The sequence below is a fragment of the Mustela putorius genome, unplaced genomic scaffold, assembly GCF_011764305.1.
Source record: "Mustela putorius furo isolate JIRA1106 unplaced genomic scaffold, ASM1176430v1.1 tig00000151_pilon_pilon_pilon, whole genome shotgun sequence".
Taxonomy (NCBI): domain Eukaryota; kingdom Metazoa; phylum Chordata; class Mammalia; order Carnivora; family Mustelidae; genus Mustela; species Mustela putorius.
The window spans coordinates 1372730-1385750 of NW_025421296.1; the positions used below are offsets into that span (position 1 = coordinate 1372730).

Here is a 13021-nt window from a genome sequence, read left to right on the forward strand (position 1 = left end):
ATTTTTAAAAATCACACAAAATTTCTAGTAACAAGAGTAAATCTCTATCTTACTTTAGTAATCTGTAATCATCTTGCTTGATTTCCAAAATAATTACTTTAGAGCATGAAAAATAAATCCAGAAAATTTCGGAGCCTAAAATACAGATCAATAATATTTTAATATAAGATTAAAGGACATTGCCTAGAAATGGATAAAAACACATAGGGACTATGGTCACGGAAGATGGATTCTTCAAGTACCCAAATTTAGAGGTAAGGGAGTTGAAAAGGAACCAGAAAAATATATTGAAAAGGAGTCTGCTGGAAGTCTTCCAAGCAACCTCCAGGCTGAGTGATTCACTAGAAAGACTTACATAATGCATTATATTAATGATTACAGTTTATTACTATGAAAGAATACAAAGCAAAATTAGCAAAGGGAAAAGGCTCACACAACAAAGTCCAGAGGTAACTAGGTACAAACTTCCAAGAACTCTTCCCCAATGGAATCCCATAGGACACACTTGTTACAACATAATGTGAAGTGTTGTCTACTAAGAAAGCTCATTAGAGACTCAGTGCCCCTGGTTTTTATTTAGAGCTGTTCACATAGACATCCTCTGCCAAGCATACACCAAGATTCCAGATTCCCCAAAAGGAAAGCAGGTGTTCTACTTGATCATAGGGCTTACACAAACAATTTTATTTAGGCACAATGACCTTATCATTTAGAGGAAGTTTTAGAACAGTACAGGAAACTGTTTACTACTTAAGTTCAAGATACTAGCCAGGGGCCAACCTTGCAGACAGGACTTTCTAAGGATAATCATTCCCAGGCCTGCTTTGTTACAAGTGTTCTACACAAAGAGGAACTAGTAAGATAGGAAGACAACCAGGAGCCAAGCGAAGAAAATACTCCAAGAAAGCAGTAAGATGCTAAATGGAGCAGGTAGATTGAAAAATTTAAGATCTGTACACTGCTCATTATATGTAGTTACATAAGGGTTACTATACACCTTGATGTTTGTGGGTGAGCAGCACAGAAGTAACCCTGACTGGAAAAGTTTTAAGAAACTGAGGTGAGAGGAATTGGAGATTATAAATAAACATAAACAACTCTAACTTTTGCTACAATGAAGAACCTAGAAATTGACAGTAACTGGAGGAACATAAAGGATTTTACAAAATAGGAGATATAGCAATACAGAAATGTTCTAAAAGAAAGGAAAAATAATTTATGATTCAGATGAGGAAATCTGATGGAGTGATGATATTTTCAGTGAAAAGGGACAGAATGCTATATAAGGAGAGGAGTTGGTCTAACAATGACAATCTATGGTAACAGAAGACAAGGCAGACTATAGTACAGATGAGGGCTGGCTGGCAGAGGTAAGGGTAAATTCTAATTTACCTAATTCTAATTCTTCTATTTTACAGTGAAATACAAAGTAAAACCATGGACAGGGGGATGGGGAATGGAGTTTGAGGAGAGAAGAAAAAATAAAATAGCTACCTTGTAGAACAGGATAGCAATGGATTAGGGAAATGTAATAAACCCACCAACAGCAGTGAGGACACACCTTGGGTTAGTAGTAGGTACTTTAAAGTAAAAACAAGTACCTGGTTGTAGGTTTTCACCACCCAACTACAGCTACATAAAGACAGACTACATAAAGACTACATCAGACTCAGAGACAGATTTAACAAGAGATGAGATTTAGCAAAAGGATAAGATAAAGGGAAACAGAGGCAAGAAAGATAAGGGTATGCAAGGGAGTCCAATAATATAGGCCATGGAATTTAGGCTGCATAAGGAAGGAAATAATGACAGGGTAGGTCCTTCAAGGGAGTAGAGTCAATGGATGGTTAAGTCCTGGTAATGTCAAATATTTGGAATAGTTGTCAGAGGCAGGATACAAGAGAAAATCAGCTGAAAAAACGAGAAGTGGTCATCAAAGAAAATACTTGGAACTGTAATTCAGTCACTGGTAACAGAGGTCGAAGACAGAACTATTTAAGTGAGTGGCTGAGAAGAGTGGTAAACAATATCACAACATGAAGAAGCCAAGAAACTGAAAGGCACTAAATATTTAAGGAATTAGGAACGGCTCTGAATCTGTGAATAACTGCAGTAAGAAGTGAATACAAGAGACTGATCCTGCAAATTTCAAAGGTGTTAGGTTACAGGGAGGACAAGAAGCATGTAAGTCCCAAAAAAGAATACGGCCTTTACTCCAACTCCAGATTAAATGAAGGAAGAAAATATAGCACAGCATCTGGCACACAGAACGCACTCAATATAGGTTAGCTGGTAGTAGTAGCAATAGCAGAAAGAATAGTGGACTTTAATTTCTATTGACCTTTCAAGCATCAGGATCCTTCTTGGTTTAAACTATCTTTATTGGTGAGGCATCTCCATGGCTCAGTCAGTTAAGCATCTGCCTTCAGCTCAGTTCATGATCCCAGGGTCTTGGGACTGCGTCCTGCATTGGGCTTGTGGCTCAGCAGGGAATCTGCTTCTCCCTTTTCCTCTGCCCTTCCTTCCTCCCCCCTCCCTGTGCGCTCTCTCTCAAATAAAATCTTTTTAAAAAATTATCTTTAATGGTTTCTCTTGTCAAATGTATAGGGTATCAATAAATCAAAGTTTTCTGACAAATCCCAAAATACTGATTTTAAGCACTTTCTACTGTGGAAAGCAAAGAAAACTTTGTCCCACAAGCCCAATTTTTAAAAATTGAGGAAGAATATACGTACCAAAAAGCACAATCTTAGGTATATTCCTCAATGAATTTGTACAAAAGTATGCACTATTGTAACAACTTGATTTCTTTCCACCTCACAAGGGACACTTATGCTCCTTCCCTATGAATATTCCTTCCCAGAGCTTACAAGTATTCAGACTTCTATTAATGTGGATGCGTTGAAATACTACTTGAATCTCAAATAAAAATAATCATTAAGTTTGTGATCTTTCACATTTTACTTCTTTCAGTCAATATATTACTTCTGTGGGATTCAGCCATGTAGCTATATGCACGGCTTTAAGTTTGTGACTCCTTTCATTGTATGAATACATCACAATTTTTTTTTTAATCCATCCTACAGTTAACAGATATTTGAGCTGCTCCCTGCTGTTTGGGAGGGTGGGGGAAGCACTATTATGAACAAAATTCCACTGACATTCTTGTACATGTCTTTGGTGAACACGTGTATTTCTCTTGGCTATTTTCCTAGGAGTGGAATTCTTGGGTCACTGGATAAGGTCACAGAGTTTAGTAGATATTGCCAGTTTTTCAAAGCTACACCGTTACCCATTCCTAAAAGCTATGAATGAGTTCTAGTTAATTCACAGCCTTGCCCACTCTTGGTATTGTAAATATTAGACATTATACTTCTGTGCAATGGTGTCTCAATGTAGTTTCAATCTGTATTTCCTAACAACTAATGATGCTGAGCATCTTTGCAATGCATTTGGATTTCCTTCTTGAAAACAGCTATCCAAGTCTTTTGTCCATTTTCAGAATTGAATGGTTGTCTTCTGATATATAAATTTTATACACACACATACACATACATAGAAACATATGTAGATTTTTAAAAAATTTTTTATTGTAATGTTAGTCACCACTACAGTACATCATTAGTTTTTGATGTAGTGTTCCATGATTCAATGTTTACATAAAACACGCAGTGCTCCATACAATCCGTGCCCTTCTTGATACCCATCAGATTCACCCATCCTCCCAACCCCCTCCCTTCTAAAACCCTGTTTGTTTCACGGAGTCCACAGTCTTTCATGGTTCATCTCCCCCTCCAATTTCTCGTTCTCCTAATGTCCTCCATGCTATTCCTTATGTTCCACAAATAACTGAAACCATATAAAAATTGACTTTCTTTGTTTGACTTATTTCACTTAGCATAACCTCTTCCAGTCCCAACCTTCTTGATGCAGGGAGGACAAGAAGCATGTAAGTCCCAAAACAGAATATGGTGATGAAATATTCCATTGTGTATAAGGACCACAACTTCTTTATCCACTTGTCTGTGAAGGGCATCTTGGCTCTATCCACATTTTGGCTATTGTGGACACTGTTGCTATGAACCTTGGGGTGCATATGGCCCTTCTTTTCACTACATCTGCATCTTTCGGGTAAATACCCAGTAGTGCAGTAGCTTTGTCACAGGGTAGCTCTATATTTAATTTTTTGAGGAACCTCCACACTGTTTTCCAAAGTGGCTGCACCAATTTGCATTCCCACCAAAAACTGTAAGAGCTTTCTCCACAACTTCTCCAACATTTGTTTTTTCTTGCCTTGTTGATTTTTGCCATTCTAACTGGTGTAAGTGGTATCTCAATGTGGTTTTGATTTGAATTTCCCTGATGGCTAATGATGATGAACACTTTTTCATGTGTCTGTTAGCTTTTTTTATGTCTTCTTTGGAGAAGTATCTGCTCATGTCTTCTTCCCATTTCTTGACTCACCTGTTTTTTGGGTGTTGAGTTTGAGAAGATCTTGGATATCAGCCTTTTGTCTGTAGTGTCATTTGCAAATATCTTCTCCCATTCTGTGGTTGCGTCTTTGTTTTGCTGAAGGTTTCCTTTGCTGTGCAGAATTTTTTATCTTGATTAAGTCCCAAAAGTTCATTTTCGCTTTTGTTTCCCTTGTCTCAGAGACATGTCCTGAAAGAAGTTGCTGCGGCTGAAGCTGAAGAAGTTACTGCCTATGTTCTCCTCTAGGATTTAGACGGAGTCCGGTCTCACATTAAGGTTTTTCATCCATTTAGAGTTTATCTTTGTGAATGGTATAAGAGAATGGTCTAGTTTCATTCTTCTGCATGTGGCTATCCAATTTTCCCACCTATTGAAGAGACTGTCTCTTTCCCACTGGATTTTTTTTTCCTGATTTGTCAAAGATTAGTTGACCATAGAGTTGAGGGTCCATATCTGGGCTCTCTATTCATTTCCACAAATCTATGTATCTGTTTTTGTCCCAATACCATGCTGCCCTTGGTGATCACAGTTTTGTAATATAGCTTGAAATAAGGCAATGTGATGCCCCAGCTTTGTTTTCTTTTTCAACATTCCCTTGGTGATTAAGGGTCTTTTCTGGTGCCATACAAATTTTAGGATTGCTTGTTCCAGCACTTTGAATAATGCCATGGGTATTTTGATTAGGATGGCATTGAAAGTATAGATTGTTCTTGGCAGCACAGACATTTTAATAAGGATACTGCATCCAGCAAGACTGTCATTCAGAATGAATGGACAGACAAGGAGCTTCCAAGACTGGCAGAAACTCAAAGAAGTATGTGACCACAAAGCTGGCCCTACCAGAAATATTAAAGGAGGGTTCTATAAAAGGAGAAAGACCCCAAGAGTGATATAGAACAGCAATTTACAGAGACAATCTTTAGAAACAAAGACTTCACAGGCAACATGACATCAATAAAATTCTTTCTTTCAATTGTCACTCTCAACATGAATGGCCTAAATGCTCCCATGAAATGGCACAGAGTTGCAGACCATATAAAAGGACATGATCCATCCATATGCTGTCTATAAGAGACTTGTTTGGAACCCAAAGATGCAGTCCGACTGAAAGTGAAGGGATGGAGAACCATTTTTCATGCCAATGGACCTCAAAAGAAAGATGGGGTAGCAATTCTCATATCAGACAAATTAGATTTTAAGTTAAAGACTGTAGTCAGAGATACAGAAGGATACTATATCATTCTTAAAGTGCCTACCCAACCAGAAGATCTAACAACTGTAAATACCTATGCCTTCGACACGGGAGCAGCCAACTACATAAGCCAACTGTTAATCAAAATAGACATACTGATAATACATTTATTGTAGGAGACCTTAACACTCCACTCTCAACAACAGACAGATCAACTAAGTGGAAAATGAACAAAGAAACAAGACCTTTGAATGACACACTGGACCAGATGGACCTCATATATACAGAACATTCCACCCTAAAACAGAATACTCACTCTTCCTGAGCACGCATGGAACTTTCTCCAGAACAGATCACATCCTGGGTCACAAATCAGATCTTAACTAATACCAAAAGACTGAGATTATTCCCTGCATGTTCTCAGACCACAATGCTTTGAAACTGGAACTCAATCACAAGAAAAAATCTGGAAGAAATTCAAACACTTGGAAGCTAAAGACCATCCTGCTCAAGAATGTTCAGGTCAATCAGGAAATCAAAGAACTTAATCAATTCATGAAAACCAATGACAACAAAGACACATCGATCCAAAACCTATGGGGTATGGCAAATGTGGTCCTAAAGGGGGAAATATATAGCCATCCAAGCCTCACTCAAGAAAACAGAAAAACCCCAAATACACAAACTGTCTTTACACCTTAAAAATCTGGAGAATCAAGGTGCCTGGGTGGCTCAGTGGGTTAAAGCCTCTGCCTTCAGCTCAGGTCATGATCTCAGGGTCCTGGGATCAAGCCTCTCATCGGGCTCTCTGCTCAGCAGGAAGCCTGCTTCCTCATCTCTCTCTGCCTGCCTCTCTGCCTACTTGTGATCTCTGTCTGTCAAATAAATAAATAAAATCTTAAAATCTGGAGAATCAACAACAAATTAAACCTAACCCACGCACAAGAAGGGAAATAATTAAGATTAGAGCAGAGATCAATGAATTAGAAACTAGAAATACAGTAGAACACTTTAATGAAGCTATAAGCTGATTCTTTGAAAGAGTTAATAAGATCAATAACTTAATAAGATCTCTAACCACTGGCCAGACTTACTCAGAAGAAAAGAGAAAGGACCTAAATTAATAAAACTAAGAATGAAAGCAGGGAGATCATGACTAACATCAAGGAAATAGAAACAATCATCAGAAATTATTATCAACAGCTATATCCCAATAAGTTAAGCAACCTAGAAGAAATGGATGCATTCCTAGAAACCTATAAACTTCCAAGACTGAAAAAGGAAGAAACTGACAACCTCAATACACCAATAACTAGTAACAAATTGAAGCAGTGATCAAAAACCTCCCCAAAAAACAAAAGTCCAGGGCTTGATGGATTCCCTGGGGAACTCTACCAAACATTCAAAGGAGAAATAATACCTACTCTCCTGATGCTATTTCAAAAAATAGAAATAGAAGGAAAACTTCCAGACTCTTTCTAGGAGGCCAACATTACCTTGATCCCCAAACCAGCCAAAGACTCCATCAAAAAGGAGAATTTCAGACCAATATCCCTGATGAATACGGACGCCAAAACTCAACAAGATCCTAGCTAACAGGATCCAACAGTACATTAAAAGGATTATCCATCATAACCAGGTGGGACTTATCCCTTGCATGCAGGGGTGGTTCAACATTCGTAAATCAATGTGATAGAACACGTAAATAAGAGAAGAGACAAGAACCACATGGTCCTCTCAACTGATGCAAAAAAAAAAAAAAAAAAAAAAAAAAAAATTTGACAAAATACAGCATCTTTTCCCGATTAAAACTCTTCAGAGAATAGGGATAGAGGACACATTCCTCAACTTCATAAAATCCATCTATGAAAAATCCACAGTGAATATCATTCTCAATGGGGAAAAGCTGACAGCCTTCTCACTGAGATCAGGGACATAAGGATGCCCACTCTTGCCACTATTGTTCAACACAGTACTAGAAGTCCTAGTAATAGCAATCCCACAACCAAAAGAAATAAAAGGTATTCAAATTAACAAAGAAGAAATCAAACTCTCTCTCTTCACAGATAACATGACACTTTGTGGAAAACCCAGCAGTCTCCACCCCCAAATTACTAAAACTCATACAACAATTCAGTAATGTGGCAAGATACAAAAACCAATGCACAGAAATCAGTTGCTTTCTTACACACTAACAATGAAACTGTAAAAGAGAAATTAGAGAATCAATTCCACTTAAATAGCACCAAAAAACTGTAAGATACCTTGGAATAAACCTAACCAAAGAGGTAAAGGATCTATACTCTAAGAACTATGAAACACTCATGAAAAAAAAATTGAAGAACACACAAAAAGATGGAAGAACATTCCATGCTCTTGGATCGGAAGAATAAACATCATTAAAATGACTACGCTGCCCAGAGCAATCTATACTTTCAATACCATCCTGATCAAAATACCAGTGGCATTTTTCAAAATGCTAGAACAACCAATCCTAAAATTTGTATGGAACCAGAAAAGACCCTGAATTGCCAAGGAAATATTGAAAAAGGAAAAAAGAAAGCTGGGGTCATCATGTTGCCTGATTTCAAGCTATATTACAAAGCTGTGAGCACCAAGGCAGCATGGTACTGACACAAAAACAGACACATAGATCAATGAAACCGAACACAGAGCCCAGATATGGACCCTCAACTACGTGGTCAAATAATCTTTGACAAAGGAGGAAAAAATATCCAATGGAAGAAAAACAGTCTCTTCAATAAATGGTGCTGGAAAAATTGGACAGCTATATATAGAAGAATCAAACTGGACCATTCCCTTACACCATAAAATACACAGATTTTATACATATACCCATGGCTGCTATGTATTATGATGAATAGTTCTTTAAAAAAAAAAAAGATTTTATTTACTTGAGAGAGAGAACACAAGCAGGGGGAGTAGGAGGAGGAGAAACAGGCAAGAAAAATAAAAAAGAGAAACCAATAATTTTTTTTAAGATTTTATTTGAGAGCAAGCACATGCAAGTGGGGGGAGGGGTAGAACGAGAGGGAGAAACAGACTCCCTGCTCAGCAGGGAACCCAACATGGGACTGGATCCCAGGACTCTGGGATTATGACCTGAGCTGAAGGCAGACACTTAACCCACTGAACCACCCAGGCACCCCTGTGATGAATAGTTCTTAATTTTAATAAAGTCCATTTTATCAGACTTTTCTTTTATGATTAGCTCTTTTCCTGTTTATTTAAGACATTCTCATCTACCCCCAACATCTCAAAGACATTCTCCTATGTTTTCTCTAAGAGCTTTATACTATTAAGTTTTACCTTTAGGTCTGTGATTCCTCTTGAATTAATACCGTTATGCAGTTTGAGGTATAGGTTAAGGTTTCTTTTTTTTCTCTTCTTTAGTATGGATGCCTAACTTAACCATTTACTGGAAAGACCATTCTTTTCTCCACTGAATTGCAGAGGCACCTATGTCATAAAACAGATATCTGTATATAATGGATTTGTTTAAATCCTCTCTATTCTGTCCCTGTGGTCTATTTGTCTAACCTCATGCCAAAACTAAATAGTCTTAATTACTATAATTTCATACCAAGTCTTTATATATAATAACACTAAGTTTTCCAACTTTATTTCCAACTTTTTCTTCAAGACTGCCATGGCTATCCAAGTTCTTTTTATTTCCCTATAAATCAGCTATCGAGAAGCCTGCTGGTACTGCACTGATCACCACACAAAATGAAATGGTGGAGCAATCTTAAAGATCAATGGGAAAACTATGATTGTTCTGTGACTTTTATGAACTTTTGTCAAAAGAGTAAAAAACAAAACAACAAAAAAAGAAAAAACCTACTACAGGGGCGCACCTGGGTGGCTCAGATGGTTAAGCATCTGCCTTCAACTCAGGTCATGATCCCAGGGTCCTGGGATCCAGTCTTCTGTTGGGCTCCCTGCTCTGACTCTCTTTCCCCCTATGTGCTGCTCCCCTTGCTTGGCTCTCTCTGCCTCTGTCAAATAAATAAAATCTTAAAAAAAAAAAAAAAACCCACTACCAACAATAACAACAATAAACCCTGTCAGTTATAAACATATATGGAAATTAAGAAAAAGGAAACAATTATTTATTATACTAAAGTTTAAAACATTAGCAACACTGAGAATTAAGATATTTTTTAATTCCTGGGGAGGAGGGAACTTTTCATGAGTTAATTTGAACACTGCTTGCCTTGCTGTATACCTTACAATAGTCACAAGCATCTCTGCTATGCCTTGGCAATCTGATCATGTTGAGAGACTTCTAATCCATGCACATAGAATGTCTCTCCTTCCACTTGTACATTCTTTAATTTCTCTGACACATTTTGTAGTTTTCTGTGTATAAGTCTCGCACAGTTTGTTAAATATACTTTTAAGAACAGGTGACTCTGGAACAATGGGGGAGGGGGAGTGGCAATCCCCATGCCACTGAAAATCTATACATACTTTTTTTTTTAAGATTTTATTTATTTATTTGATAGAATGAGAGAGAGGGAGAGCATGAGAGGAGAGAGGGTCAGGGGGAGAAGCAGACACCCTGCTGAGCAGGGATCCTGATGTGGGACTCAATCCTGGGACTCCAGGATCATGAACTGAGCTGAAGGCAGTCGCCTTACCAACTGAGCCACCCAGGCGCCCATACCTTTTTCTTTCTTTTTTCTTTTTTTAAGATTTTATTTATTTATTTGACAGAGACACAGCAGAAGAGGGAACATAAGCAAGGGGAGTAGGAAAGGGAGAAGCAGGCTTTTCGCTGAGCAGGGAGCCCGATGTGGGGCTTGGTCCCATGATCATGGTTTCGTGACCTGAGCCGAAGGCAGATGCTTAACGACTAAGCCACCCAAGCACCCCCACACAAGCTAAGGAAAATGTTCCTTAGATCGTATGGAAGAAGCCGCTGGGATCTCCACTAAATCTCGGACTTCTAGATACTAAGATGCTCTGCAAGTAACCAAGCCCCGTGCAAGCTGGAGGCACACCTCCCACATGGTCCCTCCAGCCAGCCGGACACCTCAGATGAGAGCTGTGCCTAGACCAGCACCAGCAACTCAGCCCTCAGCAGCAGCTCCACCATATGCTGTTGGCTCGTCTGCTGCGGCAGCCAGGTCTCATAGCCCAGATGGCAACCACAGCAGATGGCGTGGTTGTGGGCTCTGCTGTTGGGCACAGGATGGGTCATGCCATTACTTGGGGCTTGCGAAGAAAGTAATGCTGAGCCTTCAAGGCCTGACATCACTTACCAGAAGCCTCTGGGAACCCAGCCAGCATACCAGCAGCAGCAGTTTGACCCATGACACTAGGAGGTGAAACAGTTTCTGCAATGTGCCCAGAACCAGGGTGACCTTAAGCTTTGTGAAGGTTTCAGCGAGGTACTGAAACAGTGCAGATATGCAATTAGCCTAATCAAGAAGTTCAGATTAAAGATATGGAAAATCATCTTTCATGACCAAGTTAATTTAGCATAAAAATATAATTAATAGTGAATATATAAAGTGTAAAACCACCAGGTGAACCTCTCCTTCAAAATTAAATACAGCTATCTTTGGATTTAGAATGAAAAAGGGTATTCTTACTACGTAGACGTTCACTCAATGTTCTGAGCTTGGCGCTGGGCAGATGTTTGTGTGTCTCCTTAAATCACCCTTTGTGATATTCTCATTTGTGAATTAATTAGAATAAAGTGACTTTCTCCCTCCCCTAAAAAATCACAAGGAAAATACATTGATAGTACTTTACTGTATTTATCAATACTGTTAAGTGTACATCATCTATCTACGAGATGAATCACATTGGTACCTACATCAATATTATCTTATTTGTCTTTTGACTAAAATATTGTCAAAATTATATGTATTACTAACACTAAACATCAAAAATGAAATGATAATGGGTGCCTGGCTGGTTCAGTCAGTAGAGTGAAGATCCCCTTTCAAGCCCCACATTGTGTGCAGAACTTACTTAAAAAGAATAAAAAGACAATGTGAAAAATAAATTTATATTTGCAGGTATAATGACATGTATTAATAACAAAGAAGCAGCAACATGATTACTTTATGGTAGCCTCATAAAATTGATACAAATGTTTCATGGTAGCCTAACCTATACACTAATGAACTGTTACAAAATTTTTATGGCATACAGTATTACAGTCATATTCATAATATAGTATAGGAAACATTGTCACATTAGTTTAAAAACCACTTATCTATGATGATAGGATGATAGTTTCTTCAGTTACAAGAGAGGCATACTGTATGATAATATAATTCTTTGAAAGCAAATATATAAAACATAGAAAACCTAATTAATTTTATAGTAAACATCACTCACCTTGTTCCTACACAAGGATAGGCTATCCATTTCCATAGAAGTCTTGCATGCAATGTTCTATGCAATGAATATTTAGGCAATAATAATAACACAAAAATATACAGTTCTTACCATAGAGTTATTAAACTTTCACACTAAGACACAAAAGATAACTGCAACTACTGTACAGCACAATAACTGCTTACTATTCACTAAGTGGAAGGGATCATCATAAAGGTCTTCATCCCTGTCATTTTCACAATGAGTAGGCTGAAGAGGAGGAAAAAGAGGCATTGGTCTTGCTGTCTTAGAAGCAAAAGAAGTGGAAGAAGAGGGAGCAAAGCCAGGAGAGGCTGTCACACTTGGTATCCCTTTAGGAACATACACTGTAATTTGTTGTTTTTTCATTTCTCTAAAAACGTTTCTATACCCTATCAATCCTTTCTCCACCATATCCTCTAATTTCAGTGCCCATAACACTGAAGAGCCCCTGTTGTGAAAGAAGTCAAAGCAGTCTTGAATAACTCAAACACTTCTGCCAGATTGTCAGATGTCAATTTGTTTTCTATCACTGCTCTTCGAGGTCTTTCTTCTCATCATTTGCCATGGTTTGGAAGTACTCATCTCCACTGAGTCATCTTCTATTAATTCCTCTGGCATGGCGTCTACTTACTCTTGAACTTCTCCAAGATTCTTATCTTGAAATCTTTTTTTTTTTTTCTTGGCCATATCCACAATCTCTTTCATAAGTTTCTTGCCTGGCTCTGCTATAAATCCTATGAAGTCATGCACAACATCTGAAGACAGTTTTCTCCGGCAGGAATTTATTGCTGCAGCCCTAATGGCTTTCATGGCTTTTCCTATACAAATGATGACCTCTTCAAACCTTCCAGACTTTCACGGTGCTCTCCCTACCAGGGTTCTCTCTTCCATACTGCTGACAATCCTCTCCATGGAGTACCATATGTAATGAGCTACAAAGGTCCATATAACCCCTTG

General features: G+C 38.2%; 1 protein-coding gene and 1 pseudogene across 11 annotated transcripts in view; one reads left to right on the plus strand and one right to left on the minus strand.

Annotated features, from left to right (window-relative positions):
* The window catches only part of CSPP1 (centrosome and spindle pole associated protein 1), a 167847-nt gene that overhangs the window by 123881 nt on the left and 30945 nt on the right, over nucleotides 1–13021 (minus strand). The gene's annotated exons all lie outside the window — the stretch shown is intronic.
* Nucleotides 213–11178, plus strand: LOC123390904 (annotated as a pseudogene).